Here is a 16,002-nt window from a genome sequence, read left to right on the forward strand (position 1 = left end):
TTAACACTCACTTAAGAATCATGCCTTTTAGGGGGCGCCTGGGTGGCTCAGTTGGTTTAGCGTCTGCCTTCAGCTCAGGTCATGATCTCGGGGTCCTGGGACAATGTTTCCCCGATCAGTGGGGAGTCTGCTTCTCCCTCTGCCCCTCACCCCGCTCTCGTGCGCACACACTCTCTCTCAAATAAATAAATAAAATCTTTAAAAAAAAGAATTCTTTCCTGTTACATGCATTGTGAGTGTGATGGATTGATTGATGTGTGTGAAACCTGTGTTAAATGTAAATAAATTCATTTAGTAATGCTTTAAGGAACAAGTTCCCTTCCCCCATAAAAAGGATAAATTTATTTTGTAATAAGTGATAACATTTACATTTTGACAGAAACACAATTTTAAAGCTAATGTCAGTTTTGCACATTAAGGATGCGATAGAGTATTTATGTTTCCTTTTCCTGTCACCAAAGAGAAAAATGACTTTAGTGGGGAAAGCAGAAAAAAAGCCTTCCGGTCTCTGTCCTTAACTGTATTCCTCCAGTGTAGCTCTATTAACTGGGTGGGTTGCTCTAATTATATAGTTCATCCTTGCCGCAGCTTCAACCAATTCAGTTTAAAATCAGATTAAATTCTTGTGCATCCAAACCCATAATTTAGACTGTGCTGAACTTTTAAAAGAATGCCTAGCCATTTTTTTTCTCCAACCACAATTTGATATAATTTCCTTAAAAAGCAAGGAGGTTGTGCCACATTCACAGATCCCAGACTTCGTTGTTGAGGGGCTGTTTCTGATGATGAGAGAAATGAAGTGGATCACCACATAGGATTTCCTTTTTTCCACAGGGAGGAGAAGCAGGGCCAGGACCTTTAGGGTTGGGTCTTAACCAACTCAGAGGAAGAGCAGTGGAGCGTGGGATCCTCCATCTCTCATGTGAGCATTTCTTTGGCTCTTTGATTTCTTATGGTCTCTTCCCCTCCCTCGACTCCTCCCCATTTTTCCTTCATACAAAAAAAAAAAATTTTTTTTTAAAAGATTTTGTTTATTTATTTGACAGAGAGACACAGTGAGAGAAGGAACGCAAGCAGGGGGAGTGGCAGAGGGAGAAGCAGGCTTCCCGCGGAGCAGGGAGCCTGATGCGGGACTCGATCCCAGGACCCCGGGATCACGACCCGAGCCGAAGGCAGATGCCCAATGACTGAGCCACCCAGGCGCCCCCTCAAAAAATTTTTTTAACTTGGTAATATTCAGATGTACTCTGAACTTTCGAAAGACATTTTCTTTGGATTCAGTCCATTGGGACCACTTAGTTCTCTGTTTTCATACTGTATTCATCAGAAGAACCTTCAGTGAGGAAAGCACATGAAAGTATTCAATTATCTCAAATTCCTTCTTGAGTCCTTTCAGCTGGAAGTTTCTCTTCCTTTTGCTGCTTAGAAAACGGGGGGGGGCTCTGGAAGTGGGAATCCCCAAGCCACGAAAGCGCTACTGTGGACCACATCTGTCTGTCCTGCAAACCAGACTCCTTTCCACTTCCCCTTAGGACTCGGGCATTTGCCATACGGAAGGAGGGGCTCTGGTTTAAGTCGTAAGGAGAAGGAATCAGCTGTAGTCCTACAGCAGAGCACACGGAGAGAATAACCGTATTATGTTAGTACATAAGCAAGGGATTGGTTTAGACATGTAGGTGATTTGTAGAGAGGAAATGTGGGGTGGTGATCAAGACCTTGACCCTTGGCATTAATTAAACCCCATGCACAATCTGGCTCAGCCATCCACTAGCCAGGTAACCTTGATCTATCTACGGGGTTCACACTGCTCAGGGGATGTTGGAGGACTAACCTAGCTACTTTGGCATACAGCACAATTTCAGTCTTCACTACGTGGGTCCTTTATTCATAAGTGGACTTGTTCATAAATATGTTCATGTGTATGCAAAAAGAGAAATAGACATTACAGATGTCTTTGTCACTGTCTAGTTGAAATCAGATGGATGATTTCCGATTGGGGTTCCTGGATGGCTTAGTCGGTTAAGCATCTGCCTCCAGCTCAGGTCGAGATCCCAGGGTCCTGGGATCAAGTCCTGCATTGGGCTCCTTGCTTGGTGGGGAGCCTGCTTCTCCCTCCCGTGACCCTGCTCGTGCTCTCTCTCTTGCTCTCTCTCTTTCACACATAAATAAATAAAATCTTTTTAAAAATTTTTTTATTTATTTGACAGAGAGAGAGAGCTGGTGAGCCTGTCCAAATGGATCGAATACTTGTTTTCAAACTTGCCAGTAGCCGTGTGTCTTTATTTGTAGCCTCTGCTGAGACATGGGTTTACTTTTGTGTCTGCAGTATCTTTTTCAAGAAAATGGGAATAAGTCATTGCACGTACAATGGCAAGTCAAAAATATGAAAGATACCTATGTTTGAACCATTTTTATATGGTTGCCACATCTGTGGTTGAAGTGCAGTTTCCTTTGAAGTATTTTGGTATTCTTGAGAGGGAGGCATTATTATTATTATTATTAAAATTTATTTATTTTAGAGAGAGAGCGAGAGCAAGAGCATGAGTGCACTCAAGGATGGGGAGGGGCAGAGGGAGAGAATCTCCAGGAGACTCCCCGCTGAGTTCAGAGCCTGATGTGGACTCAATCTCATGACCCTGGGATCATGACCTGAGCCGAAACCAAGAGTCCTTCACTTAACCGACTGAGCCACCCGGGCACCCCAGGGGGCATTGTTTAAATATATGGTTTTTCTACCTGTTGTAATTCTTTTTTTTTTTTTTAAGATTTTATTTATTTGAGAGAGAGAGAGAGTATGAGCAGGGGGGGAAGGGCAGAGGGAGAAGCAGACTACCTGCTGAGCAGGGAGCCCAATGTGGGGCTCGATCCCAGGACCATGAGATCATGACCTGAGCCAAATCAAGAGTTGGCCACTTCACCAACTGAGCCACCCAGGTGACTCATGTATAATTATAAAACAATAATAAAACTGACTAAAAGTTGGTCTGCTTTTTTTTTTTTCTGGTCTGCTTTTAATATCACCATGCAGTGACAGATCTAAACAAATGTCAGTGATAAAATACACTTCCCTAAAAAAACTCTTTTTGTTGGCCCAAGTTCTAAACAATTACTGTGGTTACCATTCCATGTTAACAATATTTATGTAAACTGAATTAGCACATTTGTATTACTCTTTCTTTGATAAAAATTGTTTTTATGTGGCAGTTAATTTGGAGAACTACTTAAACATTGAGCTACCCGCATTCACTTTTTTTTTAATTTTTATTTTTTTGAAGATTTTATTGGTTTATCTGAGAGAGAGAGAGAGAGAGTAAGCACAAGCAGGGGGAGGGGCAGAGGGAGAGGGAGAAGCAGACTCCCTCCTGACCAGGGAGCCGGAGGTGGGACTCGATCCCAGGACCCTGGGATCATGACATGAGCCGAATGCAGATGCTTAACTGGCTGAGACACCCAGGTGTTCCCCCCCCTTTTTTTTAAGTAATGAACATTTCTTGTGGCAGGAGTTTCTGAGGGTCAGTACTGGAGCCGCTTAGGTTCAGGGTTCTGGCTCAGTGTCTTTCATGAGGGCTGTGGTGAGGAGAGTGGCCACGGCTGCGGTTGGTAGAAGGCTTGCCTGGGGTTGACCGGGTCCCAGCTCAGTCTTTGGCTCCCCACTGACTGGGTGGGACGCCTCAGCTCCTCACCAGTTGCGACTCTCTCCACAGAGCTGTTCATCATGGCATCCGCGTGAGTGATCTGCCCACACTCATTCTGAAAGTAAGTTCCTGAAAGTTCAGAATTGTTTGAATTTGCTTCAGGTGCAGCTCTGACCCCATAATACGACAGGTTTCTGTGTTTACACGGTAGATTCAAAATAAACAATGATGGCACAGTGAGGCTACCAATGAAGAAACCTGCTTCAATTCTGTCAGTCCTTGTGACCACTTGGAGTTTTTATTTGCATTTAAAATTGGAAGCAATGGGAGGGGTGCCTGGCTGGTTTGGTTAGTGGAGCAACCGACCCTTGATCTCTCGGTTGTGGGTTCGAGCCCCACATCGGGTACAGAGATTACTTGAAATTTGAACAGTAATGGGACAATGGAACAGTGCAAACGGCAAGGGGTCCAGTTTTTTTTGTTTTGTTTTAAGTAGGCACCACACCCAGCGTGGAGCCCAATGTGGGGCTTGAACTCATTACCTTGAGATCAGGACCTGAGCTGAGATCAAGAGTTGGATGCTTAATCGACTGAGCCACCCAGGCCCTCCAAGAGGTCCAGTTTTTATTTGTAAGTGTAAATTTTAGTTTACATGTGACATTTTATTGAATTTGAAATACTGATTTTGAAATAAATTTTATTTTACTTTAAAATCCTTTTTTAAAAAGATTTTTATTTATTTATTGAGAGAGAGAGTGATAGAGAGCATGAGAGGGGGAGAGTCAGAGGGAGAAGCAGACTCTCTGCCGAGCAGGGAGCCCGATGCGGGACTCGATCCCGGGACTCCAGGATCATGACCTGAGCCGAAGGCAGTCGCTTAAACAACTGAGCCACCCAGGCGCCCTTATTTTACTTTTAAAATTCCTGTTTTATTTATTTAAGAGAGAGAGTGTGTGTGTGCACAAGCAGGGGAGAGGGGCAGCAGGAGAGGGAGATGCAGATTTCCTGCTGAGCAGGGAGCCTGATGCGGGACTTGATCCCAGGACCCTGAGATCATGACCTCAGCTGAAGGCAGACGCTTAACTGACTGAGCCACTCAGGCGCCCCTAAAATCCCTGTTTGTTTTAAAACTAAGGAAGAAACCAGAAAATGCCATGTTATATCAATATGATGATTTAGTAGTTAACCTAAATTGTTAGTACCTAAACCTAAGTTAACCTAACCTTTTTCAGACACTTCATTTTTACTGAAACTAGCTTGTTTGGTTACTGTAATATTATTATGCATAGATAATTAATATTCATCATTCATATATAAAGATAGGCTGATACATAGATACAAGATTTTCTCTCTTTATTCCAAAAATACATTAAAGTCATTCAAGGGCATTGGTCCACCACTTTTCTTCCTGTTTTGAATGGTAATCTTCCTTTTCTTTTTTATTCTTTATTATTGGGGTGCACAATTACATACACTGAGTTAAGTAAAATAAAAGCGTCCCTGCCTATGCTTCTTTTTTGGCCATCACTGTTATGTTGCCTTTTGCTATTATAACTAAAAATAGTTTTGTCATATAGAGAAGGGTGGTATTGGATAATTTACCCCAGGTTGAATCCTCTAGGTTATGTCATTGCTCCTGGGATAATTTCCCACATAAACTCTACCATCACTAATAATTTCCTCTGTGCTCTGTACTTAGTTAAATAAGCATATCCCACTTCTATATAATGACATGTTTTGAAAAGCCTGTATGTAATCAGGATCTTTGGAAAACAGATATTTAACATCTGTTCCTTCAAACATACAAGTTATGTATTTTTCCCCTGGCATGCTTATATACCTCACTTACCTTTTTTCTCTTCAAAGCAAAGCAGGAAGCAGCTCTCAAGGGATATTCTTTTTTTTAAAGATTTTATTTATTTATCTGAGAGAGAGAATGAGCGAGAGAGAGCAGACTCCCACTGAGCAGGGAGCGAGCCCGACGTGGGACTCGATCCCAGGACCCTGGGATCATGACCTGAGCTGAAGGCAGACGCTCAACTGACTGAGCCACCCAGGTGCCCCCTCAAGGGATATTCTGTGTTCTGAGCCAAGAACATCAGATGCTTTTCTCACCCACCCGACTCTTTGCTCTGATCAAGAGAGTTGAAGCTTCTTTTAGCCCTGAAACAACTTTGTTCCAGCCTCCTGGATCCTCCCTGGGCTTAAAGACTCTGCTTCCTCTAACCGTGAAGTCACAGGCCATTATCTTCCCTAGCTAGAACCAAAACAGCCCATGAACTATTCAGGCCAAAGATGAAGATACTTCTGGTTTCCCTGATGGAGTCTGGGGACATGGTAGATGGAATCGTATCAGGGCACAGGCACATAACACATGCTTGAATATAGTGGTTAAATGAACGAGCTCCCTCAGACTTAATGTTAACACTCAGCCAGGAATTTCTGAATGTCCCTTAGCTGTTCTTAAGGAGTAGCAAGCAGCAGGTTCTTTGGGTCTCTTCATATGCATAGGATATATGCCCTTGTGAATTTCACAAATGTATTTACAGAAGAGCTCTTTTAATAGAAGGGTTTGGGCCAAGCCTCTCTGTAATTCGTGTAGTTAATTCCAATATGAAAAAGATACCTATGATGGGACGATGGTGTGCTTCCTACTGCCGAAGGCTGGCTAGACCCCCAATCCTTTCATTTTTTCCCTGGCATGGGCAAAACCTCCCTGTCCTGTGGCATCTTCCCACAGAGCCTATTTCTGTTGGATGGCAGTAAATTGTTAATCAGATATGCTCGTCTCAGCGAATGCATTAGCCAAAGAGTGTGTCACCGTCTCAGATAAAACAGACGCATTTTCTGGAGATGTTTAAGGAGAGCAAACAAAGTTGTGAATTTCAGGTGAGTCGGGGTGGGAGGAGGGATTCACAGGATATTTCTGGAGAAGGAATTCTGGCTTCAGCATTAGAAAGGTCAGGGTTCCTTATAAATCCTGGCTCCTTAATCTATTCGCTAGGTGATTTGGGGCAAATGGCTGACGTCTTTGGAGACTTTGTTTTCTCATCGCAAAAATGGGGATGATAATTCCCAATTGGCACGGTTGATGTTCGGATGAGGTGGGATACTGGATGGTAAATTACATAACACACAGTAGGCTCTTTTAATTGGCAGGTGTCATTGTGATCATTTGGGCCATTTTAGGCTTCTCTGAAGCCTCATCCCATGGGAGAGTTTCTGCCTGGAGAGCTGATCCAAAGCACCGGGTTTCCTCGGAGGCAGTAGGAAAACTCTTAATTGAAAATGGTATACAAGGACTTGGGAATTATTACTGTGGATATTTGTTTTATTATTTGCTTCCTGTAGGTTGTTTTATTATTCTTAAATAATCTCCCTTTGAATTTATTGGCGTCTCTTCCAGTACGTATGCTGCTGATCACTGAATAATTTCAAGGTTAAAGGGATAATGCATTCAGTTTGGTGCAGGAACATCTCTCCAAAAGAGGGAGAGATGTTCCTGCAAACATCATTGCAGGAACAAGCATCAAAGTTGCCATTTAAAGATGGGGCGGTTTTATGTATGGTCACAATAAACCTAAGAAAATATTGTTTTGGATGAGCCTCTTACATTTACATATACAGGGTCTAGTGACTACCCCAAGGGAGATGCAGAATCATCACTTGAATATGTGTTAAAATATGAGCCTCAGGATTTTCAAGTTGTGAGGGAGAAAAAGGCCATTACTTTCCCTCATATGAAAAACCCCGATTGAAATAGTAAGAAGCTTTAGAAGTTTCTGATTGAAAAACCCTAAGAAGGTGAGCCAGGTTATTTATTTAACTCTTTAATTCCATGTTTTTAATTTCTTTGGGCTAAATTCCTCAAGAAAGTAATTTCCAGGGGCGCCTGGGGGGGGTGCTCAGTTGGTTGAGTGTCCAACTCTTGATTTCAGCTCAGGTCATGATCTCAGGGTCATGAGATCGATCCCCGTGTTGGGTTCCTTGCTCAGTGCGGAGTCTGTTTGAGATTCTCTCTCCATCTGCCCTCCCCCACACCCCTCTTAAAAAAAAGTAATTTTCACATTAAATGAAACACTTAGACTCTGGCGTCCATTTTTAAGGAACGAATATGGGAGCTGAGAAAACCATTTAACTTGGTTGTGTCAGTTTTTTCTCTATAAAGTGAGGGAGTTGTGCAGGTGCTCAGACCTCTGCCTCCCAGGCTCTGCTTTGTAAGATGCTCTGTAAAACAGAAAGGACTGAATGATGCTTGAACATCTGTCCATCACTCCTACCCTTTAAAGGAAGGTTGACTGGCTTCTGGAAGAGTCTGTACTTTTTAAAAAAATTTTTATAATTTTTTTTATTTCCTTAAGTAATCTGTAAGACCAACATGGAACTCAAACTCATGACCCCGAGATCATGAATCACATGCTCTACCGACTGAGCCAGGCAGGTGCCCCGAGATTATATACTTATAATATTCCAAGGGAAGGCATCATTTACGCTATTATACCTGGGTAAAAAAGACAGCAAGAGAATTTTGATTTTTCATTCGTTTTTGTTTTCTTATCAAGCAAGTGATGCCTCCTCACTGAAGTCAGTAAATGGCTTGTTTCCACTGAGTTTTTCTGGGTGGTTTTTTGGGGTTGTTGTGCTTTGCTCTGATAGAATGTGCTATTTAAGAATTTCTTCTTTTCCCCTCTCTGGAAATTTATTTTTTTAAGTAGGCTCCATGCTGGGAGGAGATCAGCACCTGAGCTGAGCTGAGATCAAGAATCAGATGCTCAACTGACTGAGCCACCCAGGCGCCCGCACCCCCTTTTCTCCCCACTCTGGAAATTCTTAACCTTTGCCTATTGGCAGCCAAGCTGCTCTATTTTCTTTAGGCTTTGTTACAGATTTGCTTTGGAAAGCTTAAAAATGCAAAGCTCGGAAACTCGGCATTAATTGTTTAAGTGACATTTTAAGTTTATACTTTCTATCAAATTTGACTTTCTGTTCTATCCTTAAATTTCACTTCATTTTTTAGTGTCCTGGTGGTAACGTGGAGAGGGACATTTACTTATGTCACCCTGTCTGAGAGTTTACACTTAGTTAGCACATACATTACATTTTAACAGTTTACCGAGGGCTTCACTCATACCTAAGCTAATCCTCACTGAAACCAGTGTAAGTCTCACAACAGGTTTGTAAATTAAGCACTGTTATAATTATCAACTTTTTATAGGCTAAGAAGCTTGGGTGTAGGATGGTGAAGTAACTAGCTGGACCTCAGCAAGCTTGCAGTGATGCACTCCCTTTTCCAGTTTAAAAGGGTTTTGGAAGAGAAACTTCCAAAGAATGAATTTGTAGACTTTTACTTATGACACTTTGGATTTTCTTTCTTAAAATTCTATGTAGGTCATTCTTCACCCTTTGCTAAAGCTGGCCCTGTAAAATAACCATGATGCGTACTTAAATTAAGAATATCAAAATGTGGGCGCCTGGGTGGCTCAGTTGGTGAAGCGTCTGCCTTTGACTCAGGTCATGATCCTGGGGTCCTGGGATCAAGTCCCGCGTGGGGCTCCCTGCTCAGTGAGGGCGTCTGCTTCTCCCTCTGCCCCTGCCCCTCCCTACCTGTGCTCTCTCTTTCAAATGAATGAATGCATCAATCAGTCAATCTTTAAAGAGAAAAAAATTTCAAAACATTCAACTTAGGAGGATTCCTAAGGCCACGGCCAATTCATTTATTCAACAATTTCAAATGAAGGCCCATTTTTCTTGGAGCAGGGGAAACAGCAGTGAACTGCGGAGGGAAAAATCCCAGCCTTCAAGGAGCTGACATTCTAAGGGTCTGGGTTGGGAGACAGAGGGTAAAATAAATAAGTGAAAGCAAAGTATATCATCAGATGGGGATTTGTGCTGCGGGGAAAAAAAATAAAGGGATTGCAGTTTTTTTAAAGAGTGTGATTGAGATGATATTTAAGTGTGGACCGGAAGGAGGCAGGTGAGGGAGGAGCCTCTGAATAAATGGGAGAGGTAGGCTCCTGGCAGGGTAAATGGCAAGTGCAAAGGCCCTGAGGTGGACACCCTTCTGGCACAAAGAAACCTTTATAAATGGAAAGCAGGAGGCAAAAAGAACCAATGTAATGATTATATTAGAAACTTCAGTATGTATTAAGCAGGCACCAGGATGGGTCTTTATGTGATTATAAGATTTCAGAATGCTTTTACTGCTAAATCATGGAAATGATACTCCCCCAACTCTTTACATAAGGGGTAGAGTATTACCGATTTTTGTAAACTCTTATACCCATTTCAGTTTTCAAAAACCCTTTTTTTAGTATATTATTTTTTGGAATAGGGAATATATCCATAAAGTATAAAGTTCAAGGGACATAGCAGGGTATATAAGTTACAAAGGATCCCTTTAGTGTCCCAGACATCCAGCTCCTCTCCTGAGGGGCAAGAATGAATGTTGCCGCTTTATTTTTCTGTTCTTAGAGACAATCTAAGCCTACTGACACACATATGGCATAGTGGGCTGGGGGGCTGGATTTGGAGCCAGATTACTTGCATTTCAGTCCTGCTTTTGGCGTTTGCTACTTGTGTGGCCTGGACCAACTAGCTAAATGTCTAAATGACCTCATCTGGGGAAGCTTGGGTGGCTCAGTCGGTTAAGGGTCTGCCTTCGGCTCAGGTCATGATTCTGAGAGTCCTGGGATCGAGTCCCACATCGGGCTCCCTGCCCAGGGGGGAGCCTGATTCTCTCTCTGCCTGCCACTCCCCCTGTTTGTGCTCTCTCTCTCTCTCTCTCTGGCAAAGGAATAAAGAAAATCTTTAAAAATAAAATAAAAGTCCTCATCTGTAGAATGGAATTAATAATCCTAGGGTCATTGGGAGGATTCCATGAGATGACATGTTTATATAACATAAATATAGAAAATATTATGTTCATAGCATTTAGTACAGTTCTAGCAAATAATAAATACACAATAAGTATTAGCTATTATCAGTATCTTTCATTTCCATTGGAAGCTTTTAAGATAATCCTGTAATACAGATGAGAGAAATGAGTCTCAGAAAGGCCAAACCATTTTCTCGGAGAAATGTACATTTTGGCTCCGCGATGATTCTCCGTGGGAATTCTAACAGCACGTTCTGCCCCAAGGTTTCCTAGATGAGTGTCATTAAGTCAGACGGCTCTTTTCTGTGTCTTCCTTTCAACTAAATAAGGTATAAACACCACATGACTGTGAACATAGAAAGACATGTAAGTGTGTGCTTGAGGGCCTAATCAAAGTCCTATCTGATTTGTGGTTTTAGGCAAGGATGGTTCACAAATGCATATAAGTTTTGTTTTTACCTTAGGCAACTTCCATTCTTTTCACCAGTGTTGACTGAGCCTTTGAGCCTTTGTTCTGTTCCATGTAGAATATGAGGTGGGGGGGGCAACTAGACAAAGTTCCCATGCCCCCCATGATTGTCATAGTTAAGTGAGAGACAAAGAGACCTATAAAATACCCAATGCAATTTGCTCTCATAGGGATTTGTCCAATTCGTCATTTCCTTAAGCTAATCGGTGTTTTCGAAACCTTTCTTTTGGTGGGAGGGGGGAGGGGGAAGAAATTCACTAGGTTTGTCGCTCATGGGCAAGCACAAATAATTCTTAGAAACAGTCAGCTTGTTTTTCTTCTGGTATGTCTGAGAACATACTAAACACTTGGTGTGACTAGCTTTGAAGGTTCAGTGGGCTGCAAGCAGGTATCGCATTGTTTGCCAATGGAGAAATCATTATTATCAGGACAGCACGTAAAGGAGATTATGACCTTATAGTGTACAAAGGGAGAGCAGTAGGTACAGGTTTTACAACATATTAAAGATGCAACATATTAAAGATGGGAAATGTGAGTGTCATCTGCCTTGATACAATTTAAATTATAAATATTGCCAGCTATTATTTCTTGGATTCAGGAGGTAAAACCAAAACCAAAACCAAAACCCACACATACACACACAAAAAACTTGAACCATTAATTTGCTTGATATATATGCTTAGCCCTACATGCCCGGGGAAATACAACACATAATGGAAGGTTTGAAAAATTATAAACTCCTCAATCAGCTTCAATCAGGCTTTTTTCCTTTTTTTCTTTTCCTGTTAGTAATGCTTGTTTTGCGAACTTGCTGATAAATCATGGTAGGAGCTCAGTGAGGAAGGAATGAAGTATAGAACGATCTTAAATATTCATTTATTCTTATTATTTATCGCCTTCAATGAAAATCATTGCATTGCTTCCTTTTGCTCATTGGACCTTCTTGTAGGCTTTATTACACTTTGTTGCCTTATCTACTCTCCTCACCCCTGGGTTTCTCTTTCTCTCTCATACCTAACTCAACCTGTTCTTGGCCTTGAAGGGGAACACATCTCTCATGGAAACATTGAGCATTTCCATCCCTACTTTGGTTAAGAGTGGGCTTCATTCACCTGCAGAATTTTGCCTACCTTTCAGGTCCCGTTCTTTGGACTCAGAGCTGTCGGCAGCCCATGTGAAAAGACTGAAGAGCTCATGTTCTAGAAATCTCCTAGACTTCCCATTTTCAGCCTCTCTGGGACTTGTCTGTGTCTCTGAGTCTCTGCTTGCTTTTAGACCCTTTCTGTTCAGCTGTTCAGTATCGAGTTCCAGTACTTTCAAGACCCCAGTGTCCCTTGTGACCTGGCAAATTGCACTGGAATTCTTGAGATGTCTTTGGTGCAAAAAGGTGGTTTTATTAAAGCACAGGGACGGGACCCATGGGCAGAAAAAGCTGCACTGGGGTCATGAGAAGTGAGTGGCCCATTCTATACTTTCAAATTGAGAGGGGGTTCGGGAAAGCGTAAGTCTCTAAGGAATGTTGGAAGCAAGGTTTCCAGGACCTTGAGGGGGCTAGCTGTTGTTGAGAAAAGGTCATTTATTACTGTCTAATCAAACCTTAGTCATGAGACCCTTCAGATGTATATTGGTGGGTCATATGCTTGGGGGATGATTGCCAACATGTATCTTGGGGAGTAGAGATAAAGGAAGTTTCCAAAGGAATTTTTATATGTTATAGTAGACTTACAGGATCCTGGGGGTTGGGCTAAGATTGCCTTTTGCCCCTAGCCAAGTGTCAACTTTGAGGCAGTTGAGTCTCTAGAGGAAGGTCACTCTGCCTGTTTCAAGGACTTGTCAATGGGCTGTAAGTAGTAAGGAAATTTAGTAATTTTTCTTCTGCCTTTGTTCCCCACATTACTTGGACAGATGTGCTGCTTGGGACTGGTGTCACGTGATGTCCCTGAACAGGGAGAGGAAAAAGGTGGTGCTTAGCAGCCACTCACCACTCTTTCCCCTAAAGACACAGGTAGTGTGTGCCACTTGCCAAATGCTTAAAGTTCTCAGAGTTAAAGGCCCTGGATCTGTAGCTCTTTCTCTGTCCTGTAGTGCTACCAGGGAGAAATCTCAGGCAGGACAGAGGGAATTGCCCTTGTGTTTCCTGCAGGAGTTGGAGACATCAGCTTATCTTTAAAGGCAGTGTCCTGTCATGTCAGTTCTCAAAGTGGGTGGACCTCACCATCTCTCCTGACTTGTTCAGATCTGCCCTGAGAAGCAGAATGTCTGAATGAAACTCCTGTTCCTTCCCAGGACTTCAGGAAGCCCTGTCCTTTCTCTGAGCCAAAGCTGCCCACGCTTCCGCCTCCTTCATGAACCCTTCCACAGCCAGCCCTGGTCACCCTCCACTCAGCCTCCTCTCGCCCAACACGCACCCCCACGGCTGGCTCTTTCTGCAGGATCCAGTCTGCCAAATCCACTTGGAAAGGTTCTTTGGCTGCTTTGTGGGTTTTCTTTTCTTTTTTTTTTATGCATAATATTCTACAACTGTTAACTGTTCCCATTACTGAGTGAGGTAATATAGTGTGTCCATGACAATAGGGATTTTATCTGACTCTTGAACTAGATGCAATAATATACATAAAGCCCTTAGCCTAGCGCTTGGAACACAAGGTAGGGATTCAATAAACATGAGCTTCCTTGGGTCGCCTGGGTGGCTCAGTCGTTAAGCATCTGCCTTTCGCTCGGGTCATGATCCCGGGGTCCTGGGATTGAGCCCCGCATCAGGCTCCCTGCTCAGCTGGAAGCCTGCTTCTCCCTCTCCCCCTCCTCCTGCTTGTGTTCCTTCTCTGTGTTTCTCTGTCAAATAAAAACAAAAACAAAAACAAACAAAAACATGAGCTTCCTTGATTGGATCCGTTCTGTGTTCTTTTTCTGGTGGCAAGCGATGTGCAAGGAGGCTCTTCAAACTCTTGTTTGCTGAGCTCTATTATAGCATTATGGGTGAGAGAGTGGACCTTGGTCCCCTGCTGTTTGGGTCCAAATTCACCCTCTAGGTGACTTTGGGAGCTTAGGCCACTTGCTTAACCTCTGTGCCTCGGTTTCCTTACTGATAGATTAGCACTAAGAAGAGTTCCTATCCATATCATTGTCATGAAGATTATATTAAGTTAATATATTAGGTGCTGTTAAGACCACATGCCTGGTACATAGTGCTAAGTAAGTGGGAGAAATTGGTAATTTCGTATTACTAATAATATATTAGTTATTATATATTATATATTAGTTATAGAAGTTGTGTCAGCTATAGTAGTGACAGAAGTGGGGCTAACGAAGCCACTGTGGTATAAAGCAGTGGGCTTTCATCTCTCTCTCTTTGGGAAAATTCAGGCCACTAGATGCATGGAATGGGGTCTTTAAAAACTGCAGTCAAGAGGTCCATTGGAGCAGACATGCTGGAGATGGAGGTTTCTGACTCAGCTAAGTAAGATGGACTCATTTCTCAAACCCTATCATGGAAATCACCCGGGGCACTTGTTAGACAAGCAGACTTGAGGGCCTTGCCCCAGACAGACCTACTGAATCAGAAACTTCAGGGAGGGGCTTGGAATCTGATGTCTAACCACCCAGGCAAATAGTATCACCTGGAAACGCTGAACACCAATCACCCAGAAAGCTTGAGAAAACACTGATGGCGTGTTCTCAGACACTGGACGTTCTGATTTGATTGTTTTGGGGTCTTGGTGTATAGGCATGGGGACTTTTTTTTTTTAATCCTCTCACAGAAATTGAATGTGAGCCAGGGTTGAAATCCACTAAAACAGAGAATCAGACTTAAGTCAGTATTTCTCAGGATCATTTGGGGTGTGGGTTAAAAATGCAGATTTATAAGCCTCAGCCCCAGCCTACTGAATCCAACTCTGCGGGTGGGGGAGAGGGGGTAGGGGGAGTGAAACCCTGCAATTTGCATTTTTTAAAAAGATTTTATTTATTTATTTGAGAGAGAGAGAGCTCGAGGGTGGGGGGCAGAAGTGGACTGCCCCGATGCAGGGCTCAATCCCAGGACCCTGAGATCATGACCTGAGTTGAAAGCAGAGGCTTAGCCAACTGAGCCACCCAAGGCACCCCTAGAATTTATGTTCGCAACAGACTTCCAGATGATTCTTTTGCATGCTGGACTTTGAGAACCACACACTGAGCAGTGTTTTCCCTAAGTAGGCGTGTGTGAGAGTGGCTGAATCGTCCCTTCCTTTCCTGCTATACCAATCTGTTCGAAACTTGTTTCTTCATGTACCTCATGTAAATGCATTACCTGCTTGCCTTTGATGGGCCTAGGGTTTCAATATGCTCTGATTTGACCTGGCGGACGCTGATGGGCGTTATTATTGGGTTTCTGCGTGGCCAAGCGAATGTGACAGGCCAGATGTGGAAACCAGGGAAAAGTGTTGTCCGATGAGGTTGACCAGTTTGGGCAGTTTGTAGTTTGGCAGGGAGTGCCTGTGTTAAACCAAGGGATTTTAGAAGAAGAAGCTGAAGCTGGCTAAAAGGAGAAAGTAGAAGTTTGTAGGATGAAATGTTGCATGTAGCTGTTCTAACAACAAGACGCCCTGCTTTCCTCAGATGACCACCTGGCAGGAGGGCTGGAATCTTGTCGTGTTTGCTCACCACTGCATCCCCAGGGCCTCACCCGTGCTTGGCACTCCCCTGCGTCTCCATAAACAGTGTAGGAACAAGAATCTTTTCTATTGCCGCCACAGAGTAAATGCAGGGTCCCCTCTTTTTCATGAAGACTAAGAGAAATGACCATTTCTTTAGAGAGCTAACTAGGAAAAGTTGTACACACCAGGTCAGTGCAGAGATGTAGCAGTTTCCTTTGGAGGGAATGACTCCTCAGTCTGCAAAACCAGCTCATAAAGTTATTGCAGGCATTTTATTTGTATCTGTCAAGAATCTGTTTCTCCCACCAGAGGTAGGAGGAGGAGATTAAGTGTGGAAAGGTAGATAAGAAGAGTCTCTGGAGCTGCAAATAGGGGGTGTGCACACAAGCCCCA

At 43.1% G+C, this 16,002-nt stretch overlaps 1 protein-coding gene across 1 annotated transcript in view; it reads left to right on the top strand.

Moving 5' to 3' along the window:
• Positions 1 to 901: 901 nt before the first annotated feature.
• The window catches only part of RNF144B (ring finger protein 144B), a 138,669-nt gene continuing 123,568 nt past the window's right edge, over positions 902 to 16,002 (top strand). Inside the window, exon 1 of the mRNA XM_027601267.1 lies at positions 902 to 922. The gene's annotated coding sequence lies outside the window, so the exon portion shown is untranslated. The remainder of the gene's footprint in view (positions 923 to 16,002) is intronic.

The sequence above is a fragment of the Zalophus californianus genome, chromosome 7, assembly GCF_009762305.2.
Source record: "Zalophus californianus isolate mZalCal1 chromosome 7, mZalCal1.pri.v2, whole genome shotgun sequence".
Lineage (NCBI taxonomy): Eukaryota > Metazoa > Chordata > Mammalia > Carnivora > Otariidae > Zalophus > Zalophus californianus.